This window comes from Rhinopithecus roxellana, chromosome 5 (assembly GCF_007565055.1).
Source record: "Rhinopithecus roxellana isolate Shanxi Qingling chromosome 5, ASM756505v1, whole genome shotgun sequence".
In the NCBI taxonomy this organism is placed as follows: Eukaryota; Metazoa; Chordata; class Mammalia; order Primates; family Cercopithecidae; genus Rhinopithecus; species Rhinopithecus roxellana.
In genome coordinates this window covers 19,509,014-19,533,733 of record NC_044553.1, presented here as the reverse complement: position 1 = coordinate 19,533,733, position 24,720 = coordinate 19,509,014, and the positions used below count along the sequence as shown (strand labels likewise).

The 24,720-nt window shown below is 35.0% G+C and overlaps 1 protein-coding gene across 18 annotated transcripts in view; it reads left to right on the top strand.

Annotated features, from left to right (window-relative positions):
* Positions 1–24,720, top strand: part of MEF2A (myocyte enhancer factor 2A) — a 162,458-nt gene that overhangs the window by 84,676 nt on the left and 53,062 nt on the right. The window lies entirely within an intron of this gene.

Sequence of the window (24,720 nt, the reverse complement as noted above, 5' to 3'; positions counted from 1 at the left end):
AAACAACAATTGTGTAAATAATATTTGCTTTGTTAATAGTGCTTCAGTTGGGGAAGAGGAGAAAGTCCTCATTTTCTTTATCTGCTGCCTATTTGATAGCTCTCATAGTTCTACCAACCTAATTAAGTGAAAAATAAAAGGATTTATTATTAGAATGATCTTCTCAGAAATAGTGTTTTACAATAAAACCTTCAAAATGGAAACCAGTATACTTCCCCCTTTATATCTTCTGTGTTTCAAGATCTTCCATGAGATAACTTTTCCATGTGTATTTCTAATCACATTTTAAATTAGCTTCATAGTTACTTTTGTCTCTTTTGTTTATATTTGGAGGTTTTATTTTATATTTATTCAGTGGAGGAGTTTTTTATTACTTGAAAGATGCATGTTTTGGCTTAGTTTGTAATAGAAAAGTATTAAGTTAGGCATTTAACCATGTGAGGATTTTGTGGAACAACTGAAAAAGAACAAGTGGAGTCCTAATCTAGATTGTATTTCTGATATTTGAAATTAAAGATAATTTAGCTTTTTTTGTTGTATAGGAATCTAATTTATTTGCCTCCACAAGTTATTATTTTTCCAAAAATGCATTTTAAATTTCCTCTATACTTCTTTGCCTTAACTGTCCCTCTTTGGGCAGTGATTGGTACCATTACTACACACATAAAAACTATTACTTACATTTTAAAAACAACTTTTGTTACTTTTTAGCCATTTTTTCAAATGAGAAGTAAAAGTATAGCATAATTACAGCTGGGACTCATCTCTATTGCTTGACTTATCCACAGTTTTATTTACGGGGCTTGCTGCTGTTTACCTCCCCGAATTGTATATGAAATTTTTTATTTTGCTTTTGTTGATAACTTTGATTAAACTAAATGGTTATATCTTTAGCTAAACCCCTTAATGCAGTTATATTTATGTCATTTATAAATTATATTATTTAGCATTTATGTTATATGTTATCATTTATTTATAACACTGTATAGTAGACCTTTCCCCTGTTATATGTCATGAATACATTTTGTATTGTGATTTTGTAAATTAGGGGATCATTCAGGTAAGCTTTGTTAGGAGACTTCATAACTGGATTTTCTTGAAGTGGAGAGTAAGCCTGTTGTGTTTAAAATAGCTTCTTATGTTATAAATCTAAATGTCTCATCAAAAGTTACACTGCCTCAACTCAAACCAATGGAACTGACTTTGATAATGTCAGCAAATAAGTATTCTAGCTAATTTCATTATAGAGGCAACCACCTCCTTAACCCTAACTACTCTGCTCTTTCATTGCAGTAGTTGTTATTCTTGGTCCCTGGAAGTTGAGGGTACTTCACAATGCCTAAAGCTTACTTCCCTAGAGAACACGGAGAATGCAGTCTGATTTAATCCTCATAGAATTTTCAAACTACCTCAATCTTCATCTCTGTTGTGGTCAGCGAAGTGTAAGAGAGCAGATCCCAAATTTTTTTTTAAGCAGTCTCCTATATTGCAGTCTGTTTCAATATGAAGGAAAACTTTTGCAGCTCAGTTGTCAATTGGGATTTTGATGTTTTCTTTTTATTTGCATTTCCTCAAAATAAATTAAAATGAATCGTGTTAATAGTTCCTTGTGAAGTTTTAAATTATATAAATACAGTAGATAGAAGACAGATTATTAGGGATTAATTTATTGTGGTAGGATAAATTACAAGGCTTAATTCGCACTTCTTATTAATGTCTTACTGAGTCAACTTTTATGAGAGTGGTTGGTAAACTTGTAAGATAGGCCTTTTTTCACATATAAAGAAGATGCAACCTACGTCCTCACTAGTAGTGCAATTCACATATGAGTTCTTTTTGCCAGTGGTGTAATGGCTTAGGCCGATGCATCTATACAGTTTGCTGTGGTCCAAATTAAGTTTACGGGATAACAGTAATGAAGTTACTTACATAGAGCTTCCTATGGGCCCTAGTTTTTACAAAGCGCTTTACAAGTATCTCGTTTAAGGATATTTTTGGAATACCATTTTTTCCTTTTTCACAGTTTCCTTTCAGGCAGTCGTATTAATGGGAAGCAGGCTTTTTGATGCCCATTTACTCATTTGACAAATATTTGAGGGGCTTCTATGTGCTTTGCAAGTTGATCTTATTTAGAGATTCCTAATTCAAGCCAGAAGATTATTCTTCCTACCCATATTTTTATAAACCATTGAGATATACTTTTACCAACAGAAGATTTTATGTATATTTATAAAAACTTTGAACAAGTTGGTGGTAAGGTTCTGGACTTCTTAACCATCTCATGTGGTTGAAAACATCAGGAGAAAATAGAGGCATAAACAGGTATAAGTGATCTACTTTAGAGTGTTTTCTAAAGTATATGACCAATACACTTAAGAGTTTGTGTCATTATATGACCAACGATGACACAAACTCTGAAAACAACAGCTTTCGTAAGGCCTATAACCTGACTCCACATATTTCCATTTGCATATATGTTAGTCTTGAAAATCAGCAGGATTTTACTTTCCCTATATTACTGAAATATGCTTTGACAAAGTCTTGAGTAGATTAACGTGGCGTCTTCATTGGATATATTCCTTTTCTATTGTATCCAGTATACAAGCCCTTTGAGGATGTACTGTGAAGATATGCTGTTAACCACACCTGTGTAGTCTGTAGTACAAGGATGCACATGTATTAGGTCTGGAGAGTTAAATATAGTGTGTTTTGTGGCAGTACTATAAAATTAATATAATGTATTAAAAGTTGGTATTTGAATATTGTTGATTATAAACAGGTAGACATGGTGCTCTTATTTTTCTGTTTCAGTTTTATTTGTAAACTTAAATCCATCTATCTTTGTTCTGTCTCATTTTATATTAATTATGCTTTTAAACTAGTTCTTAAATTTAAAATTTTAATCAATTTTTAAAACTTTGGTTAGAGTTGATAAAATTTTAAAAATTATTTCTATGCAGCTTTATTTTTTTAATTTGTACTTACGTATTTTAAATTGCATTTAGGTATTTTAAATTAAGCTTTGCAGTGTCTTGAGGATGTATATATCTCCTACATTAAGAAAGCTGAATATGTGAAAAAGCAAACTTATACATTAGTAAATTAAGAGATTGCCATTAGGGTGAGATTCATAAGAGACTTCATAACTCAATTTCTTTGAAATGAAGAATATTGCTGTGTTAAAATACATCTGACTTTAAAATATTTCCACCCTGCTTTTCAGTAGTATATTTCTTACAGAACATGAGTTTTATAACTTTATTTCCCATATTTCATTAGGTGACATTCCACAAAGAATGTTGTCAAAGACATACATTTTATCTTTTCAACTTTTCAAGTTTTCAAGATACTTTTCAAGTATCTATTAAGCATTGATACAAAAATAGGTGACAGACTTTTGTTTGGTCCTATAAAATGTAGTAATTTAATTTAAATGTATGAAGAAAATGTTAAAACTCCTCAGTTTTCTTTTCAGTAAAATTAAGATTAAAAATTATAAACTATATTATATAATTTTACAGGAATATTAGATATGTCCTAGAGTATAGGAAACCACAGATGGAAATTACCAACACAAGCAGTTGCCGTTGTTCATACACATGTGTATGTGTGTAATTAGAATTTATACTAAATAAAAGCCTAGAGCCAATAGAGGCTTTGGGATTCTGCATCAAAAGAACAATTATACTAAAAGGCAACAAATGAGGATTTTAGCAGATGCTACCTAAAAAACACTTGAGATGACTTTTGTATCCATGTTTTTTCCTGTCATTTGGCAGAAATATTGAAAATACTAAATATTTCTGCTTATAATTTTTTAAAAATAGCCATGACTGGGCAACATTCTGAAATCATTTGTGTGACAATTCAGATTATTGTGCTGTCATTTAAGGATGTAAATAAAAGGGTCATGGCCATTTATCTCTCTTGTTAATATCTTGTGCACTATTCCCAAAGAGAGGAGTTTTTCATCACAGGAATACTACAGTACTTAAAAAAAATTCTTCTCACATGATCTCATTTAATCTTCATACCCAAGGTAAGCTTTTTCAGAAGCAAAAATTGGGATGCACATTAAAATGAGTTGCCTAGAGTCATGTAGCAATTTAGTGGCAGAACCAGGATGAGAACCCAGGTCTGTGACATTAACCTTTCCCCCTTGCTCCCTAGTTTACTGCATCCAGTGGAGCTCTGGAACGCTTTACCATAAATAGATAAGATTTTATACATATACCAATAATGTATAATACATAGCAATCATGAATAAGTTTTTTTTCACTAACGAACAGAAAATTAGTGAAGATAATAGCAGTAAGAATAATAGATATTATTAAGCACTTAACATGGTCTAGTAAAGACTTTCTTTGAATTATCTTATTGAATCCTTATTGTTGCCCTTATTTCACGTTGAGGCAATGGAGGCATTGATAAATTAAGTCAGATGTTGATAATTTGTATTCTGAAGAAGAGAAAATCTGTTTATTTGAGTCTTAAAAATCCCTGCCTATTTTCAAGTTACAAAAGAATTTGGAAGTAACATCTAAAAGAAAGGAAGATAGGGAATCAGTATAAGATCCATCTATCAATTAGAAAGTAAAAGCAGATGGTAGTGAAAGTGATCATACTTGAGAGTACGTTATTTAAAATCACTGGTCCTCAAAATGTGTAGTACCCTGACCAGCAGCATCAGCATCCCCAGAGACTTCCTAGGAATGCAAGTTCTTGGTCCCACCTTAGACCTACTGAATCTGCAGCTTTTGAGATGAAGCCTAAGCAGTCATGAATTAGTTTGAATTAACTTGCCTTAAAGTGCAGTTATAGACTAAAAGTTTCAGGTTAACAGTTTCTTGGGAGTGGCTATCCAGCTTTTTAAACATTTTTATCCTCAAGAATATCCCCTGAAATAATTTCAAACAGTGAGCAAGCACAAACTGTAATTTTAAAAACCCTTTAAAAAGTAATTCAAACTATTATGCAGTATTGGTGTGCCTTGCACCTAAGGAATACATTTCTAATGGGTTACATTTCAGTTCAGTTCTACATGGTTATAAGAGCTTGTGTGAGTGTAGTTTCTTTGAAGGGTGCTTCTTTGAGACGTGTGGTGGGGATGAGTCAGAGGTGGAATCTGGCTCCTCAGATGAACAGAAAAGAAAGTTAAATGACTTATCTGCTAAGATCATCTAGTGCTGACTGTACAAAAGTAGAAACATGATTATGCTTGGATTTTCTGACAGTATCATGATATTCTCAAAGAGGCTTTGTGAGCCAGTCGTCTTTTCTCCCCATGTTACAGATGAGGAATGGAGCAGACAGGGAGTATTTAAGAGGCTTGCCTAATGTTTTACAGGGCTGCAGTGGAGCATCAGGGAAAGGGAAAAAATAGTGAGACATCTGAAGACAAGACAAAGCTTTCCTCCACCCCCAGTCCCTTGCTCTGCTCTTTTATTCCTAACAGAGCCTGAAGCAGCAGGATGATGATTCACAGGGTGAGGTACACAATCCTCATGGCTCTCCTCCGCTTCCCACATGTCACTGCACCATCACCTCACACAGCATTTGCCATAGCTCTTGTAATTTCAATTTTACTACTTTTATTTTGCTATGTATTTGAATATTATCTTACAATTATTGGTTTCTGTTTATGTGCTTTTTATAAGGGACTACGTGTCTCTTAAGTGTGATTTTTCTTGAGGTTCATATTTTTCTCCATTAGAGGTTGATATCATTGATAAACAAATGAAAGTTCATGTTGGGGGGGGAAGATGATAGATATCACCTGTATATATAACTCATCTTTCTGTAATACATTTCTTGTGATTCTTGATCAATACCTATCTATATGTTCTTTTTATGTCATATGTGTCAGGGATTGAATATTTTATTAATAGTACTTACTATCAGTTAAAGTGTTCCTTTTTCTCCAGAAGATATTTTTGACCAATGAGAAGAGGAGATAAAGAGGATCGAGAGAGTGGTCGGAGAAAAGTTGCTCTAGAGGTGATCCTATCACCAGAGTTCTTTAAAGCAGCAGTCCCCAACCTTGTTGGCACCAGGGATGGGGGTTGGGGGTGGGAGGAATGTGGACAGGGAGATGGTTTTGAGATGAAACTGTTCTACCTCAAATCATCAGGCACTTGATTCTCATAAGGAATGCACAACCTAGATCCCTTGCTCACGCAGTTCACAATAGGTTTCATGCTCTTATGAGAATCTAATGCTACTGCTGATGTGACAGGAGGCAGAGCTCAGGCAGTAATGTTTACTCGCCCACCACTTACTTCCTGCTGTGCAGCCTGGTTCCTAACAGGGTCTGTGGCCCCGGGGGTTAGGGACCCTTGCTTTAAAGGATATGCTAAATGGAAAACAAAGATGCTGTAAGTCAGAGGGGCAGCTTATGTGGAAATTAGGAAATGAGACATAGCAGTTAGTGTATGAAGTTGAAATCAGCCAAGTGTCACTGGAGTATAGTGTGAAGAGTGGAATAACTAAGACCTGAGAAGTAAACCAGGTCCTCATGAACTATATAAGGCCCTTCACTTTATCCTGCAGGTTTAAATAGCCACTGAAAGAGCTGAATAAAATAGCTGCTTAGGGTTCTCCTTGCATTTCCCAAGCAGTAAGTTGTGTTGGAACTGTATGGTAATTTTTTGAAGGGAGTTGAAGAAAAAGGAAGAGAAAAGAGGTAAAAATATTGAATGTAATAGTTCTACATTTTAAATTTATTGTAGTGATGTTTATCATACTGTGTACCAGGCATTTTGCTAAACACTGGGAATATAGTGGTAACTGGCCCTATTGCTGCCTTTTTCCTAATAAGATGATATGCTGGCTATTTTATTATCTTATGGCAGAAGTCCTTTGTTAGATACACTTCAATATCAATTTAAGACCCTTAGAATGCCAAGATTTTTATGTTTCTCATCAAATATTAATCATTAAGTATATAAATATTATAAGATAAGATATTATACTGCTATTCGAGCCAGAAGCTCATTTAGGGCAGAAGATACTAGGTGCTTCCCGTGTTTCTCAGTGTTCTGTGTCAGTCTGTAAAGTAAGATGTATATAGTCTAAATGATCTTTCAGTTCTCTTGTATATAGGTGGCTAATGCAGACATACAGTTTTGTGAAACTTGGCACTTCAAACACGTAATTTAAAATTAAAGAGACAGCTGTATAGTTTTCATATTTATTTTGAAGTTATTTTTGTGGCTCTTCTCAGAGAGAGAGTAGGGCTCTAGATTCTACAGAAAGATACCTTCTTGCATAGATTAGTCATAACTCAACTTTTTAATTTACAATTATGCCATCAGTGCTGTACTGGTAAAAAAAAAAATCCAAATGATAGTATGAACTGTATTTTAGAAAATGAGACATACCTTATAATTTTCTAGGTTTTTGTTTAGTTGGTTAATTTTCAAATTTCTAACGTGTTTCACTGATTGTGTACGCTAAGGATATTTTTATAGAGAATATCATTGTATGTTTAGGTAATTTATATGGGATTATGGTTTTTTCCTCAAATAATGTTTCTTGTAGTTCTCATTTTAATTCATTAGCAGTAAAACATGAGAAGATAAACCTTCCATATTGATTTTAAAATGTCAGTGATTTTTAAAACTTGGTAAATAGGCACTACATGCTTAAGCCTTCTAGAATAAACCAAAACTTTATTATGCATGTTGGAATTTATCTCCTGTGATTCAGTGGGGAATATTCTTCTATCATGCTTTGTTTTTATATAAATTTTCTTTTCAAATAAGTGGTTTCTTTTGTGGTAATTTCTGGGATTAAGTGTTATTTCCAGAATCTACCTCGAAAACCTTAAAAATGTTTATGCTCTGAAAAAAGAACGTAGAAATAGCAACTAGTATTTGTAGAGGAATTAAAGACATTAGCTTGCTTTTTTTCTGCCACCCATGTTCATATAGGATTATCTCATACTATTATATAATTAAAATATTTTTATTGTAGTTTTCCACATTTATAAAGTTTTTAAAAATGGTTTGTTACTTTGGTCTATTAAAAACCTATCAGTTATGTTCTGTAGGACAGTATAAAATAACATTTTAGATACTTTGTGAAAGTTATTTGATATTAGACTCTCAGATCCTACTTAATATGTCACTTATTAGTAAAGTAACTATCTGTATTTAGTATTCTAACATATATTTGCTCTATTATTTGTTTATTGAATGATTAGTGTGCTGGGTTACTAAGCTCAATGTTTAATAGGGCAGAGAGAACAGCGTTAAATTTTTAAATCTTACTGAGTTTTGGTAATCAGTTAAAACAATATATGTGAAAGCATTTTGAAAACTATACCATAGTAGTTAGGTTGCTTCCAGATGCAGGTAACAGAAGACCTCACTGAAATTGGTCTTAAAAATAGTAAAAATAGGGGTATTGGGCGACAGAGTGAGACTCCGTCAAATAAATAAATAAATAAATAAATAAATAAATAAATAAATAAATAAAAATAGGGGTATTGGTTATGTCATGTAACAAAAATTCCAGCAGCATGGTAGAGGTTAGGCTGTGTTCAAGCGGGCTCCAGGTCTCTGCCTTTGCCCATGCATCATTGTCTTCACACTGGCTTTTTCATGTTGATAAAATAGCAGTGGCCGCTCTAGGCCTTATATCTGAACACAGCATCATCTAAAGCAGCACTATATGATAGAATTCGTGATGATGGAAATGTTCCATATTTGTGCTGTCCAATATAGTAGGCATTAACTATGTGTGGTTATTGAGTGTGTAGTGCAACTGAAAAACCTGAGTTTTTAATCTTTTTAAATTTTAATTTAACCACATGTGGCTATTGGTTACTATATTCTTGAGCATCAATCTAAAGTATCAGAGATCAGTTGTGTCCCAGAATCCACAGCAGATGTTCTAAAATTAATTCTAATTATACTGTTTAAATCACTTGCCTCTCCATCTCCCACTCTGAAAACACTAAACACAGTGGTAGAGAAAGGATAGAATGTCCTGATTGGCTTATTTAGCCAGATGTTACACCCGTGGAATTTACTACAGAACTGAAGTAATTCAGACAGTGTGGTGTTCACATAGGGATAGGCATGTAGTTCAATAGAACAGAATAGAGATCTCAGGAATGTACCCACATATACATGGTTAATTAATTTTTGACAAAAGAGCCAAGGTAAACCAATGAGAAAAGGACAGTCTTTTCAATAAATGGTGCTGGAAAACCTGGATATCCATATAGGAAAAAATAAATAAGCCTCAGTATTTACCTTACATCATATACAAAATGTTTAGGGAATAGAGGCTTTGCATAGGGGAGTAATCAAAGGTAAGGAGGAGACAAATTGAATATAGTTGATAGATGGTCTTGAATACCCAGCTGTGGTATTTAATATTTGTCCTATGGGCATTGGGCAGCCTTTAGAGGGGTGTTTAAAAGTTTTAAGTAGTCAGATAAGTCATTGTTACAGAAATTAATCTGGCAGCAGATTAGCAGTATTTTAAAAGAACTGTGTAGCTTTTAAAAATAAATTGAATAATCTCACCTATTACTTATGATAGGTTTTTAGCAATGTTGAGAATTATAGAAAGAGGAATGCAGTTCCATTTGGTTTGAATAGAGAGGGGAGATTAAAGTGGGGGTTTAGGCCGTGTTCTAAGGAATATAATATATTGACACATCATGCTTTTTAAAAATTGATTTATAGAAAATTTGCATAATTTATAAAATATATATTATATATTTTTATATATGGAGAGAATTGACCTAATAATGCTGTGAAAAGTGGTTTGTGTGTTATAAAACAGTTGGGAAACTCTGATCTGGCTCTCTACTTCATTTAAGTGATGAGGAAGCCGCTTCCATAGAGAGCAAGAAAGACTGTAGATCTTTGAGGCAAAGACTTTGCTAAGGAACATTAATATTTTTCAGTGCTCAATAAAGATTCAGCACACAGTTTAATAATGACCTATAAAATGGAACTAAAGGTAGTGTTGTGTACTTCAGCATTCACGTAATCATAAATGAAGAGTATTTATGATACTCAAAACTTCATCAAATATTATAAAATCTAGTAGGGACAAAAATATAAAATATATTTAAGTGGAAGAAACACTCAATGTGTAGGACGTGATTCTTTTTACTCTGTAACACTGGAAATGATAACTTTATTTCCTTATCTCCCCATCCTCCACATCTAATATATATTACTTCCAACCTTTAGAGAAGTAAACATACTTAAAAAGATAAGTATAGAGGCCTCTGCTCTATTGCAGTGTATGCAGTCTTGGATAATCTCGTAAATGGCAAAACCTATGCAGCTTTGTATTCTGCACATGAACATAAATGATAATTGGAGAGATAGCTTGAAATGCTCATAAGGCATCTTAGTGTAGCTAGTGGCCACTATGGTGGGTCCTGTAAATACACAAAATTACTTGAATAGAAATGCTGACAACACTTTAATTAGGATGGACTAATGCATCTTAGGACAATATGATATGATTTCCAGTATGATAACTTCATGATCTTAGTATACATTCCCAGAGCTTTCAGTAACCTAATTCATCAGGTTAATACACGGTAGTAGTACTGTCACATTACCTTGTGTCTTTATATAAGTAATTGCTCCAGACATCCTTTACTATCATGTGAAATTGAATGCATATTTTAATTACTTATTGAAATATGGTAGACATACCTGAGATTAACTTTTTTTCTCTTCTTTTAAATGAGATGTAATTCGTATACCATAAAATTCACCGGTGTAAATTACCCAGTTCAGTGGTTCTTAGTACATTCCCAAGTTGGTGCAACCATGAAGGCTATCTAATTCCAGAACATTTTTATCAACCCAAAAAGAAACCCAGTACCCATTAGCAGTCACTTAGCAACTCCTTCCGCTACATCCTGGCAACAACTAATGTACTTTCTGTGTCTATGGATTTACGTATTCTGGGAATTTGATACAGATGGAGTCATACAATATGTGGTCTTTTGTCCAGCTTTTTTGCTTAGCATAATGTTTTCAAGGTTCATCTGTATGGTAGCTGTATCAGTACTTCATTCTGTGACCAAATAGTATTCCATTTGCTACTATGAAGTTTGTGTACAAGTTTTGGTATGGGTATAAGTTTTCACTTCTCTTGGGTATCTAGTTAGTAGCAGAATTTCTTGAATTGTGTAGTAAGTTCTATGTTTAACTTTTTGAGGAACTGCCAAACCCTGTCCTACATCTAACTTAAAAAAAAAAAAAAAAAAAAAAGAAAAAGCATCAACAAAAACCAATAACTTTGTGGATATTATTAGAAAATGGTTGATTTGTTTTTAATTTTGATATTGTTGGGCTAGGTTATCTGGATCAACTCTTCTGCTGAAGACATCTAAAAACTAGATAAACTGTAAAACCAAAACAAAAAAACTTTTTTACATTATCAAAGAGCTCAAGGAATATGCCAGGCCAAAATTGAAGAGAAGGTAAGAACATAAAGGTAAAGAAATATTTAAAGCTCTGGCCACCCTGAATCATTTGCCCGTCTGGATAAAACAGTTTGTAAAACTGAGATTCAGGTTCTGATAGATTCAGAATCAAGGGGAAAATGATCACTTCTAGGTTTATGAGCCTAACAGATACCCCCCAAACCCCTTTAAACTGGGGCTTTAAGAAAAGAGGAAATCCACTGCCTTCTCCTGCTCCCAAAGGATTGCAAGGAGAGAGATTTAGTACTGAGCAGATAGGGGAAAGAAGAGAACAAGAAAAGAGTAAAAGAACATATCTGACAGATTGTAAACCAAGTTACCAGCATTGTGTGGAATCGTAGTCCCAAGTCATATAATACAAGACATTCAAGAAAACTAGTGCCCTGTTAGCTGGGGGAAGCAAATTTATATCCTTTTTGAAGAAAGTCACCTTATTCTGTGCATCAGAAATCTCTTTCAAACAACCTTTCACAACTATTAGGCATCATACAAAGCATACAAGAAAACAAGGCACAGTAAGGAAAACACAGCAGGATACAGCAGAAAATAGCTCTTACATATTTCAGATGACATTGTTATATGTAGATTATAGAACAGTTTCACTTTCTGTGTTTTAAGAAATAAGCTTGAAAATATCTGTAGGAAACAGGAAGTTATAAAGAGATTGACATAGCAGAGTTGAATGAAATACTTCAAGATGTGAAAAAATATAATAACCAAAACTAATGAATGCAGTAGACATGGTAGAAGTAGATTTTCCATAACCGCACAGAGAATTTGTTAACTGAAGATAGAAGAAATTACCTAGAATTCAATGCAAATATTAAAAGGTAGAAAATATCAAGAAAGGTTTAAAGAAAAGGAGGATCATGTTTAGAAGTTCTAGCCTATGCTTGATTGGTATTCTAGGAAAAGGAAACAGAATCGGATAGAGGCAATATTTGATGAGATAATGACACAGTTTTCTAGGATTGATGAAAGCCCACCATCCTTAGATTTAAGAAATTCAAATCCTGTGTAGAGTAAATGTAAAATAAATAAATATATATATAGAGAGAGTGAAACTGTGCAGAAAACAAAGACAAGAAAGACATTAAGAGACTATCCTCAAAGAAGTGCTATTTCCAAGTAACAACTGAAATCTGGAGTCAATGAAAAGATATCCTAAGTGTACTGTTTAGGAAGGGAGTAGAGTGCAATCTAGAGTTCTGTACCCAGAGAAAATTTCAAGAGGGAAGGCATAACACCTGTATATCAGTGTTACAATCAAATCATCTACTGCTTTGGAAGAAAGGACCAAGACCAAGTCAGGCTGCCATGGTAAGAAAGCAGTCTTCATGGAATGACCAGATGACCTCTAATGATCTGCGTCTAGTTTATCAGTAAATGTCAGCATCTAGTAGGGTGCTTTCAATGAATTTTGTTGAATGAAAGAAACAGGCAAATTAAGGTATTTATTCAGTAAACAAAAAGGGATAGTGAAGAACCAAGCTCCAGGACTTTTGAAGACAGACTTTCTTGTCTTTGCGGTGCACCGAGAATCAGCTCTGTCTTAGTATACGTTTATGTGTGGAGATCTAAACAGAGTTACATTCTTTCTGGTGACAAGCTGAGACTACCTGGCTGCTCAGTATCCAGCTTCTGGGAGACAGTCCCTCAAAACTGTTGAAATTAGGGGGCAGGGCAGGTAGGGAATCTTACTACCATTTGTGGGGATTTTTACCATCAGACCTAGGAGTATCTTAGAACTGGGTAAGATCTTAGAATTCAGAGAAGCCACCACACACTTCTCACTGAGGAATATAGGGATAATAAGATCATGGAGGAACTGGAGAGGAATATGAAGACAGTGCCTACAACCACCACATACACAGTGAACATTATCTCTTCTCGGGGGTTGAAGTTGTTCCTAATTACAGCTCTCTTATCTGTTCTCCCTTTGATTTGCTGACTGATGGATGCAGTCCATTTAACAAATGAGCATAGCATATTGGAAAGAGCACTAGACTTAGATTCTAGTCCGAGTTCTGTCACTTAACAGCTATATGTTGAGGTGAGGTGGGGGAAGAGTACTTGGATCTCTGGATTGCTTTTAACTTTAACATTCTCCTCTATAAGGGTAGGAGATGAACTAGAGGATCACAAAAGTACCATTTAGTTTTCTGTTCAGTGGTGATTTTAACATACTTTTTTGAGCATATATAATCTCAGAATCCTATGCCTCAAAACTTTGATTCATTGGACAGATTTCAAGAAAAATATAATTTAACAAATGTAATGAAGAAAAAATAGAAAAATTGAATAATCTTGTCAAGTTTTCCACAAAACTACAAGTCCATGTGGCTTCATAAGCAAATACTAGCAAATTTTTAAGAAGGAAATAATTCCAGTATTTCACAAACCCTTCCAAAGAATAGTAAAAACAAAGAGCTTTCCTTTCCTCATTATCTAGAAGTTAGCCTAACCTTGATAGCAAAACCAACTAGGAGAGTTGCAAAGATAATAATCAGAAGCCAGTCTCACTGAACATAAATGTGAAAGTCTTTAGCAAAATGTTAGTCGTCTGCTTTGTGTTCATATCTTTTTTATGGGAGACTTTTTTTTTTTTTTTGGAGACAGAGTTTCGCTTGTTGCCCAGGCTGGAGTGCAATGACGTGATCTCAGCTCTCCCCGACCTCCGCCTGGGAGACATTTTTATTTTCAGAATGACCCGTTTTCTCTACTGTTTGGGCATAAAACTAGACTCTGTATTAGCCTTCCCTGTGGTTAGGAGTGGCCATGTGACTGACCTCTGGCCAAGGAGATGTGAATGAAAATGATGCAGGCTGCTTCCAGGCATGACCAGTAAGATACTTCCTACATAATCTTCATACTCTTTCTTCCCTGTTGGGCATACCATGTGCTAAGAATGGGAACCCTGTGGTGCTATATGTGGAACCATAAGATAAATGTCTTTGGGCTCTGACACAGGGGCTCTCACACAGGGCTCACTGAGAATAAGAAACATCCTTCTTGGGCTTTGTATAAATGAGATTAACTTTCATTGTGTTAAGCCACTGAGATTTATGGATTTATCAAAGCATCTAGCATTACTTATACAGTGATTAAATCCAGTAATATGTAGAAGAGATAATATATTATGACTAAGTTGAATATATCCTAGGAATATAGAGTTATACCATATTTATGGATTAGAAGTCTCAAATTATATATATCTTTGCCACATAAGATAATCTCTGTAGAGTTGATGAAATATCAATCAGACTCCCAAGAAATTCTTTTTGAAAGAATTTCAACAACTGATTCTAAAGTTCACAGAGAAAATAGAACAGAAGACATTGAGGAAGAACAAGGTGAGAGGGTTTTGCACTACAATATATTGAGACTAATTTTAAAGCTATAAGAATGAACATACAGTGGCAGTGGCACAAATACCAAATGCCAAACATACCAATGGAATAATAGCTCAGAAACAGAACCATGCATATATTGATACTTAATATATGATAGAGGTGGCAGAACAAACTCCTTAAGCAGTGGTGTAGGGACAATTGGATATCCATATGGAAAACTCATGAAATTGGACTTACATCAGATTTTATACAAAATTACCTCCAGGATCCTTATAGACCTAAGGCAAAATTGTAAAGCTATTTACAGGATGATATAGGAGAATATCCTCATGATTTTGGAAAGGATTTCTATATAAGACATAAAAATCACTATTGTATGGATAACTGGAAAGGAAAAAAACTGATAAATTTGACTCTGTTTAAGAACTCTTCATCCAAAGATGAGCGCTTTTTGTTTTTCTTTTAATGCCACATAATGGGAAAATATTTTTACAATGTATAAAATTAGCCAAGGGCTTACATTGACTACTTATAATATAGTTACTATAAAAATAAATAAAGGAACTACTATAAAACAATTATCAAAAGGCAGTAGAAAACTTAGCAAAGTACTTGAGTGAACAGGTGCCTCGCAAAAGAGAACATCCACATGGCCAGTAGATACGAAATGTGCTTGACTTCATTAGTGGTTGGTATTGCAAATTAAATCCCACAGGTAGGAATGCACATTAAGACAATTACTTTAAAAGACAGTTTGACATCATCTAGTATAGCCGAAGATCCACATATTTTATGAACTAATACTTCTATTCCTAAGAATACATACTCAAGAGAAATGTGTGCACATTATGCGGTAGACTGTCCACAGAAATGTCCACAGCAGCGTTTTTATAGATTCAAAAGATTGAAGCTTCTCCAATGTCTGTCTGCTATAGAATGGATACAAGTTTGTTTTTTTTTTTTTCCAAGCCATGTAATACAATATTTAGTGAAAATGAACCAGCTATAACTCTATGTAACTCTATGGAGGAATCTCATAAACAGTGTTAATGAAAGAGGCAAGACTGAATAGTATACTGTGTGTGGTTCCATTTACATGTGTGTGGTACCATTTACATATCATTCACAAATAGGCATAGCTAAATTATATTTTTAGGGATATGTATATGTGTGGTAAACCTATAAAGAAAATCCAGATAATTGTCATCACAGAGTTAGGATGGTATTACCTGTAAAGGTGGGAGGAGAGGGTTATGTGATGAAGGGAGATAGGGAGGGTTCTGGCCTTCGTCTATTTCTTTTTTGAGACAGAGTCTCGCTCTATCGCCCAGGCTGGAGTGCACTGGCCGGATCTCAGCTCACTGCAAGCTCCGCCTCCTGGGTTTACGCCATTCTCCTGCCTCAGCCTCCTGAGTAGCTGGGACTACAAGCGCCCCCCACCTCGCCCGGCTAGTTTTTTATATTTTTTAGTAGAGACGGGGTTTTACCAGGTTAGCCAGGATGGTCTCGATCTCCTGACCTTGTGATCCGCCCGTCTCGGCCTCCCAAAGTGCTGGGATTACAGGCTTGAGCCACCGCGCCCGGCCTGGTCTATTTTTTTGACCTGATTGAAATGACTAATGTTCACTTTATAATTATTTGTTGAATTTTATATAAACTTGTACATACCTTTCCTATTTCACAATTTTTAAAAATTATTTTTATGTGTTGTCAGAGTAGCTAGAAAGAATAGGTAGTATATGTTTCAAAACTGGAAATAATTATTTACAATAAGGAAAGAGAACTTTTCTCATTTTTAAAATATTCTTGAAATTTAAAAAATTTCTTGAAACTTGAGACATGATTTCTTTTTTCCTTTTTTTTTCCTTGAGACAGAGTCTTGCTCTGTCACCCAGACTGGAGTGCAGTGGCACGATCTCGGCTCACTGCAACCTCCACCTCCTGGGGTTCAAGCGATTCTCTTGCCTCATCCTCCTGAGTACCTGGGATTACAGGTGTCTGCCACTATGCCTGGCTAATTTTTTTGTATTTTGAGTAGAGACAGGATTTCACCATGTTGGCCACGCTGGTTTCAAACTCCCGACCTAAAGTGATCTTCCCATTCCCATCTCGGCCTCCCAAAGTGCTAGGATTACAGGCATGAACCACCGCGCCTGGCTCAAGCCATGATTTCTTTATTTTACAAGCACTTGCTTATACTTGTGCTAGATTTACTGACTACTCAGCCAGTATTTATGGAGCATTTACTGCTCAGCTGTGTCACAGCAATGAGGTTTAAGGTGGGTGGTTAAATGTTTTGTGGGTTTATTTAATCGACTTAAATCCGTTAACTCCTCATTCATTTAAAAACCATGCATTTATAATTTTTGAGTACTTTCAATTCCATAGTTTCACTTCTAAGTGCTATGATTCTATTAGTTTGGAATGGAATTTGGCAATTATAAAGTTGACCATATGTTAATTTTTTTTCAGTTCTTGGTAGGCAGGAGTTAAAAGTGCAGGCACGGGCTCTAGCAAATACTCCAGCAGTATAGGCTCTTCTATCCAAAATTTAGTGTCATATGTCAAGATTCCAGAAAATGCCAGTCCCTTGGGATATTTATAAGTTCTTATTTAAGAGCCCATATGCTTTAAATATTTATTTAAACATATTTGGGAAGATAATCCTGATTTATTTACTCTGTAAACAGATGCCAAAGATCATAGTAATATGTATATGTGCACACACATATATATATATGCACACATTATATATGTTTGTATAAATATACACACACACACCCCGAAATGGACTGCACTTTTAACTCCTGCCTACCAGGAACTGAAAAAACTTTTCACATATACTCAACTTTTAATTGTCAAATTCCATTCCAAACAAATAGAATCACATATATATATTTAAAATTTTAGACACGCTTATTTTCCATGCAAGTTTTTATATATATAAAACTTTTTATATTTTGTATATAAAAGTTTGTATTTAACTATTTTATACATATAACATTTCCATGGAAAATGTGGCTGAAATTTTAAATATATAATTTCTTGCTGAGTATTTAACATGAAAGAGCATAAGCTAAAAGAAACCCATTTTAAATGAGTTGCCCTGCGTAATTAGTAATTCATTTTGAAATAAATTTTTGTAAGTTTATTATGTAAAAGAAAACAACATACTTAGAAAAAAGTCTAAACAGTATTGTTTTGTCTTCTCAAGTCTCTTTTTTCTTTCTCTTTTCAACTCTTCCCTTAATCCTTTCCATCTCTTGTTTCACCAAGAGGCTTAGTATATAAACCAGAAAATGAGAAGCAGATGTACAGGGTCAGCTGAGTGGTAGCATATACCCAGAATTCTGTAAATGTTTCCTTGAATTTGAAAGGGAAGGTTGCGAGTACTCTATAAGTAGAATGACAGGACATATGACTTAAAAGATTTTTGTTGGGTAGATACCATTATTTCAATCAGTTATCTTTGACCAACAGCAGTAATTAATTATCACTTCTAGGTTTGAGACTCTTTATGAATTCTAGGTTGTGGAGGTACTAGCCAGACTATTTTGAGAAATATGTGAGTTGGATAAAGAGACTAATAGTGTGTTACCTAAAGGATCACTGACAAGTTTTCTTCCTTGTGCTTCTTTGATTATAAGGGATAGAAACCCATTTAAAGTGGCTCCAATTAAAGAAAGAATTTATTGAAAGGATTTAGACAGATAGCACCCAAAGGCAGGAGGCAGGAGTATCTGGCTTCCTGAAGGCCTGACACCAGGAACTCCATATTAAGGGCTCCATGGTCTCTCATCTCTGCCACCAAGGCTGGTTTACAAGATAACTCTCCTTGCAGGCACAACTGATAATCTTCATGTAAAAATAAATTGATTTAAAACAGGTGAGAAATTCAGAATGGTATTGAGGGGAACTGTATTGGTAACAATTTATGGAACAGATAGAATGGAGAGAGAGAAAAGTGGAAAAAAGAAGAGTGTAGACATAAGATAGTGCAGGCTTGAGTGAGTATGGGGACAGTAGAAAGGGAAATAATATACAAAATTTGGTATTCCATGTGAATGTAGAGAGAGAATAAAGGGAATAAAGTCGACTAGGTTGGTAAGTCCAATGGAGAGACCTGTTTAATAAAAGCTAATGAATTCTATCTTGGCTAAGTTGAAATAGAAATGTTAGTAAAATATCCAAATGAAAGTGTGCAACGGGTAGTTGGGATTATAAGTCTTCCAAGTTGCAGATTAGATTTGAACGAAGGCATAAACATTCCTGTCATAAAATTATAAAATGAGCATATTAGAGATTTTATTTGATTCATTAATGAATGAGGGAACAATAAGATCATAAACAGAGGAGAACTCAAAATATAACACATGTATAGTTAAAGAATGCAGGAGCAAATTTACAAGTAGAAACAAAAGTGGTCAGTATCCACAGGGTGACAATCAGTGGTATTTCATAGGAAACAATTTCTGCAAATGAGAATTATTTGTAGCTACTACAAGTTTTCTGTAAGTTAACTAATGTCCATCTCTGTAGTGTTGTAAAACAGCCTCATCAAAGAAACAGACGTGGATATAACTAACCTAAATGGAGGTTTTAACCAGGGCACTCACTAAATTTCAGGCCTTCACTGTTTTTCCTTAAATTGGTATGGAAATTTTAAACTCAAGAGCCTTCCTACTCTTTGGAGTGTTTGGTCAGCAGTAGATAGAAAGAAAAACAAGCAATGGAGAGAGGATTCCCTATTTAATAAATGGTGTTGAGAAAAATAGCTAGCCATATGCAGAAAGCTGAAACTGGATCCCTTCCTTACACCTTAAACAAAAATTAACTCAAGATGGATTAAAGACTTAAACATAAGACCTAAAGCCATAAAAACTGTAGAAGAAAATCTAGGCAGTACCATTCAGGACATAGGCATGGGCAAAGATTTCATGACTAAAACACCAAAAGCAATGGCAACAAAAGCCAAAATAGACAAATAGAATCGATTAAACTAAAGAGCTTCTGCACAGCAAAAGAAACTATCAGAGTAAACAGGCAACCTACAGAATGGGAGAAAATTTTTGCGATCTGTCCATCTGACAAAGGGCTAATATCCAGAATCTACAAAGAACTTAAATTTACAAAAAAAAAAAAAAACAAAAAAAACAAAAAAAAACATCAAACAGTGGGTGAAGGATATGAACAGACACTGCTCAAAAGAAGACATTTATGCAGCCAACAGACATATGAAAAAAAGCTCATTATCACTGGTTATTAGAGAAATGCAAATCAAAACCACCATGCGATACTATCTCACGCCAGTTAAAATGGTGATCATTAAAAAGTCAGGAAACAACAGATGCTGGAGAGGATGTGGAGAAATAGGAACACTTTTATACTGTTGGTGGGAGTGTAAATTAGTTCAACCATGGTGGAAGACAGTGTGGTGATTCCTCAAGGATCTAGAACTAGAAATACCATTTGACCCAGCAATCCCATTACTGAGTATATACCCAAAGGATTATAAATCATTCTGCTATAAAGACACATGCACACGTATGTTTATTGCAGCACTGTTCACAATAGCAAAGACTTGGAACCAACCCAAATGCCCATTAGTGATAGACTGGATAAAGAAAACGTGGCACATAGACACCATGGAATACTATGCAGCCATAAAAAAAATGAGTTCATGTCCTTTGCAAGGACGTGGATGACACTGCCCATCATTCCCAGCAAACTAACACAAAAACAGAAAACCAAACACTGCATGTTCTCACTCATAAGTGGGAGTTGAACAATGACAACACATGGACACAGGGAGCGGAACATCACACACTGGGGCTTGTCAGGGGGTCGGGGGCTAGTCTAGGGATAGCATTAGGAGAAATACCTAATGTAGATGACGGGTTGATGGATGCAGCAAACCACCATGGCACATGTATGCCTATATAATAAACCTGCACGTTCTGCACATGTACCCCAGAACTTAAAGTGTAATACTAATAAAAAAAAGGTCAGCAAATAAAAAAACAAAACAAAAGAAAGAAGTCTTTTAAAATTCCTCTTCCTTTAGGTAAAACTCGTTTAATTAATACTGGACAACAAAGCAAAACCTTCTCTTTTAAGTTCAATTTGGACATTTGCAACACAGAAATAGTTTGGATATCATGTAGGGATTCCTTTTTCCTGGAAATATTTTTAGGCAGTATGCCCTCCTCTCTTCCTCCACCAACTTGAATTTCATTTTAGGTCTTAGTGGCTTCCGATGGAAAGGAAGGTTGTGGGGTTTGCTGTTCTAGACAGTTAACATTCTTAATGCTGTAATATAAATAAGAATTTATGAATTATCACAAGAAGATTTTGAAGATGAGTTTTGAAAGGCCACAGGCCTTCTCATCATATTTCCTTGATACTTGATATTATAACAAATTAATACAGATTAATCAAATATTTTTTAAAAAATTTTAAAGAACAGCATAGTACTTCTTCCTTTTAAAAACCAATACTTGGCCGGGCGCGGTGGCTCAAGCCTGTAATCCCAGCACTTTGGGAGGCCGAGACGGGCGGAGCACGAGGTCAGGAGATCGAGACCATCCTGGCTAATACGGTGAAACCCCGTCTCTACTAAAAATTACAAAAAACTAGCCGGGCGAGGTGGCGGGCGCCTGTAGTCCCAGCTACTCAGGAGGCTGAGGCAGGAGAATGGCGTAAACCCGGGGGGCGGAGCTTGCAGTGAGCTGAGATCCGGCCAGTGCACTCCAGCCTGGGCGACAGAGCGAGACTCCGTCTCAAAACAAAACAAAACAAACAAAAAAAAACCAATACTTGCTCCAATAATAGGTTCTATTGAGAGTTACTAGGAATCTCTTTTCCTGAATTTAGGTCTGAAATCAATGAGTTGGGTGGTTTCACACTCATAAGTGGTAACATAATTTTGTTTTTCGGTTTTCGTGTTTTTTATTTTTATTTTTTATTTTTTGAGATGGAGTCTCCCTCTGTCACCCAGGCTGGAGTGCAGTGGCACTATCTTGGCTCACAGCAAGCTCTGCCTCCTGGGTTCACACCATTCTCCTGCCTCAGCCTCCTGAGTAGCTGGGACTACAGGCGCCCGCCACCATGCCCAGCTAGCTTTGTTTTTGTATTTTTAGTAGAAACGGGGTTTCACCGTGTTAGCCAAGAGGTCTTGATTTCCTGACCTTGTGATTCGCCCGCCTCAGCCTCCCAAAGTGCTGGAATTACAGGCATGAGCCACCGCACCCGGCCGTAACATAGTTTTTTGTAAAGGTAATTATGACTGTCAGACAGATATAAAGTGAACATGAGTCAAAGATTTTAAGTCATTTATTAGTGAGGGAGCCTGAAAAAAATGTTGCCTTGGTAAATTCAAAGATCAGACAAATATATAAGCCCACTAAGAAGGCCAAATGAATTTGCTTCATAAATACAAAAACTGGCTCTTCCACAGTGGAGGGAAGAAGTCAGTTGAACTTCCACCAGACGGAATTTATTTGCACATCTACAAACACAAATTATTTGCTTTACTCTAAGTTTTCTACAAATTATCTTCTGTTTATAGAGTTGTAAAATAGCTCAAAACCAAGGCACAAACCCCATAGAATCAGATAACTTGGAATGTGCTCTAAACAATACATAGTTTTTAAAGATATTTAGTTTTTTGGGGTTCATTTAAAAATATTTCACTATGCTTACATAACTGATGTTGAAAGGTAAATGTTAGCTAAGTTTATTACTTAAATCTTGCATTTTCTACCGTAAATGACAATATGCAGAAAGTACCTGAATTGGCCCAAGTCACAAAGAAACTGTTAAAATCATAATGGAATTAAACTTTGTTGTGACATAAATGGAAAAATGGACATAAATAGAAAAATGATTGTTTCTAATAAGTGCTTAACTGACCCTCCAAAAATACTGTCTTCTATAGAAGTGAACTGATGAAAAAAATAAGTGTGTTAATGTTAGGATTTTATTTAAGTAATCTTGCCAATTGGGACCTTTGAATTAGTTTGGAACATGTACAGAACAGGGTGCAGCCAGTCGGCTTAAATTGATTAATAATTACTCATTAAATTGATCTTTATAGCAGCCTGTAATGTATGTTTTAGAATACATTTCTTTAAGAAAAGCAACTGGGATAAGTCAACTTAAATGGGTGCACACCATTGAAATTTGAAATTATTTTGGCACAGTTCAGTTTTCTCCTTAAGCTTGTCGGAATGGCATAGAAAAACTCACATTATTTACAAGAAATAAAGTATCTTTGAAGTTCTCTTTACTTTAGAATGGATTATGATAATGACTAGTAATAGCTATAAAGAGTACACAGTACTAGCACTCCTGATGCATTTTTCTCCTTTTTCTTTATGAGGAATAAGCAGATCTCTCATAGTGGTGACCTTTCACACTGTGTTTTCCTCATTGAGCAAGTGTCTGTATTGTGACTAACTTGTGCGTGAGAAGACTGAAGCTGGCCTGGTTCATATGTACCTTGCCTGGCCTTCTTAATAGATTATGGCATTCCACTTGTTAGTACCAGTGGCACAGGAGAAACTTCTACTGTTGTGCTATTTGGTAATGTGAAGACAGAAAAAGTCTTTTTATGGTAGTTGGGTCCTCAAAACAACTCTTCGTGTTTTAGTGATAAGGAGACACAAGTTGCCTATTAAACAGAGGTACATTAGCTTATTATCTACAAAGCTGATAGAGCCTCTTAAATTCTCTCATGGTGACAGAAACCCCATCTGAAGTGAAAGCTTGCAGAGCTGGAGATACCAGAGCACTTTCCTTCCTCATAAATACAAGTGGGGTTAACCCTACTCTTTACTCTTGTAGAATAAAAATTTCATGTAGTTATTGAACAAAAGCTGTCGTCTTTTTTCTCTGGCAATTAAAATATGATCAAAGAGATATATACTTGGTGATTGCCATTTGTGAAAATTTCAGTGATAAGCATTACTGCTTACTAAGAAGAGCAAGACTGAATTAACCGGTCTTAAAATAGATGAAAGTTGAAGGGAAATATCAGAGATTGAGGACTAGAATAAATCAACAACTTTATGATAAGATCTGTGTGTAGGCACCTACTATATTTGTTCTGTTTCTAGTGCTGTGTAGGTTTTAAGAGTTCAATGTGTTCCAGTGTTCTGAGTGTCTACGTTTTCACTGCCCATAGCTACTTGGAAAGATTTGGCAAGTAAACTTGCTACCATGGGTGGGGGGGGGGGGGGGGCGGATAAATGCCTTTATCCTTTAGTGCTCCCAACAACAGGACCTTTTATGGCCAAGCACACATAAAAGTCCATGTGATTACTTAGGCTCATAGAGCCTAGTGCCATGGAGAAAATGTTGGAGAAATAGATGTCGTGTTTGCTATATCCACATGCTAAGTAATTTAATAAGCTAATGTATCTATACTAATGATTGCTTATGATTGTTCATGGAAAATTTTTAAAAATCAAATGGAATAAAGTGAAATTTAAAAATAATTTGACTTTGGAGAAACTTAAGAAAAAAATTCTTGAATCTTAATGTACTGTTTATATTCCACTTCGTTCAAGAAAAAGGGAGTAAAATAAACATCCATAATTATTGCTAATCATATTTAAAGGATACTAAGATCTGCTATGAAATAATTAAAAATATCTTTAGATCTAATTTAATCATTTATTGATGAACTTCTCTGGGACTAGTTCAGTGATCAAGCTTTGTTTCCTAATAAAGCTCTGTTAGTTAGGCTTACTTGGAAATTTTAACTTCTTAATCCTTCTGTGCAGTTGGCCAGAAAATTAAGAAGTCTCAGCTATTTCAGTGTTGAACCCTGTAACTCTACTTTAAGACCCACCAGGATTTTTTTTAAAAGAAGAAGGAAAGAAATTAGACATTCTG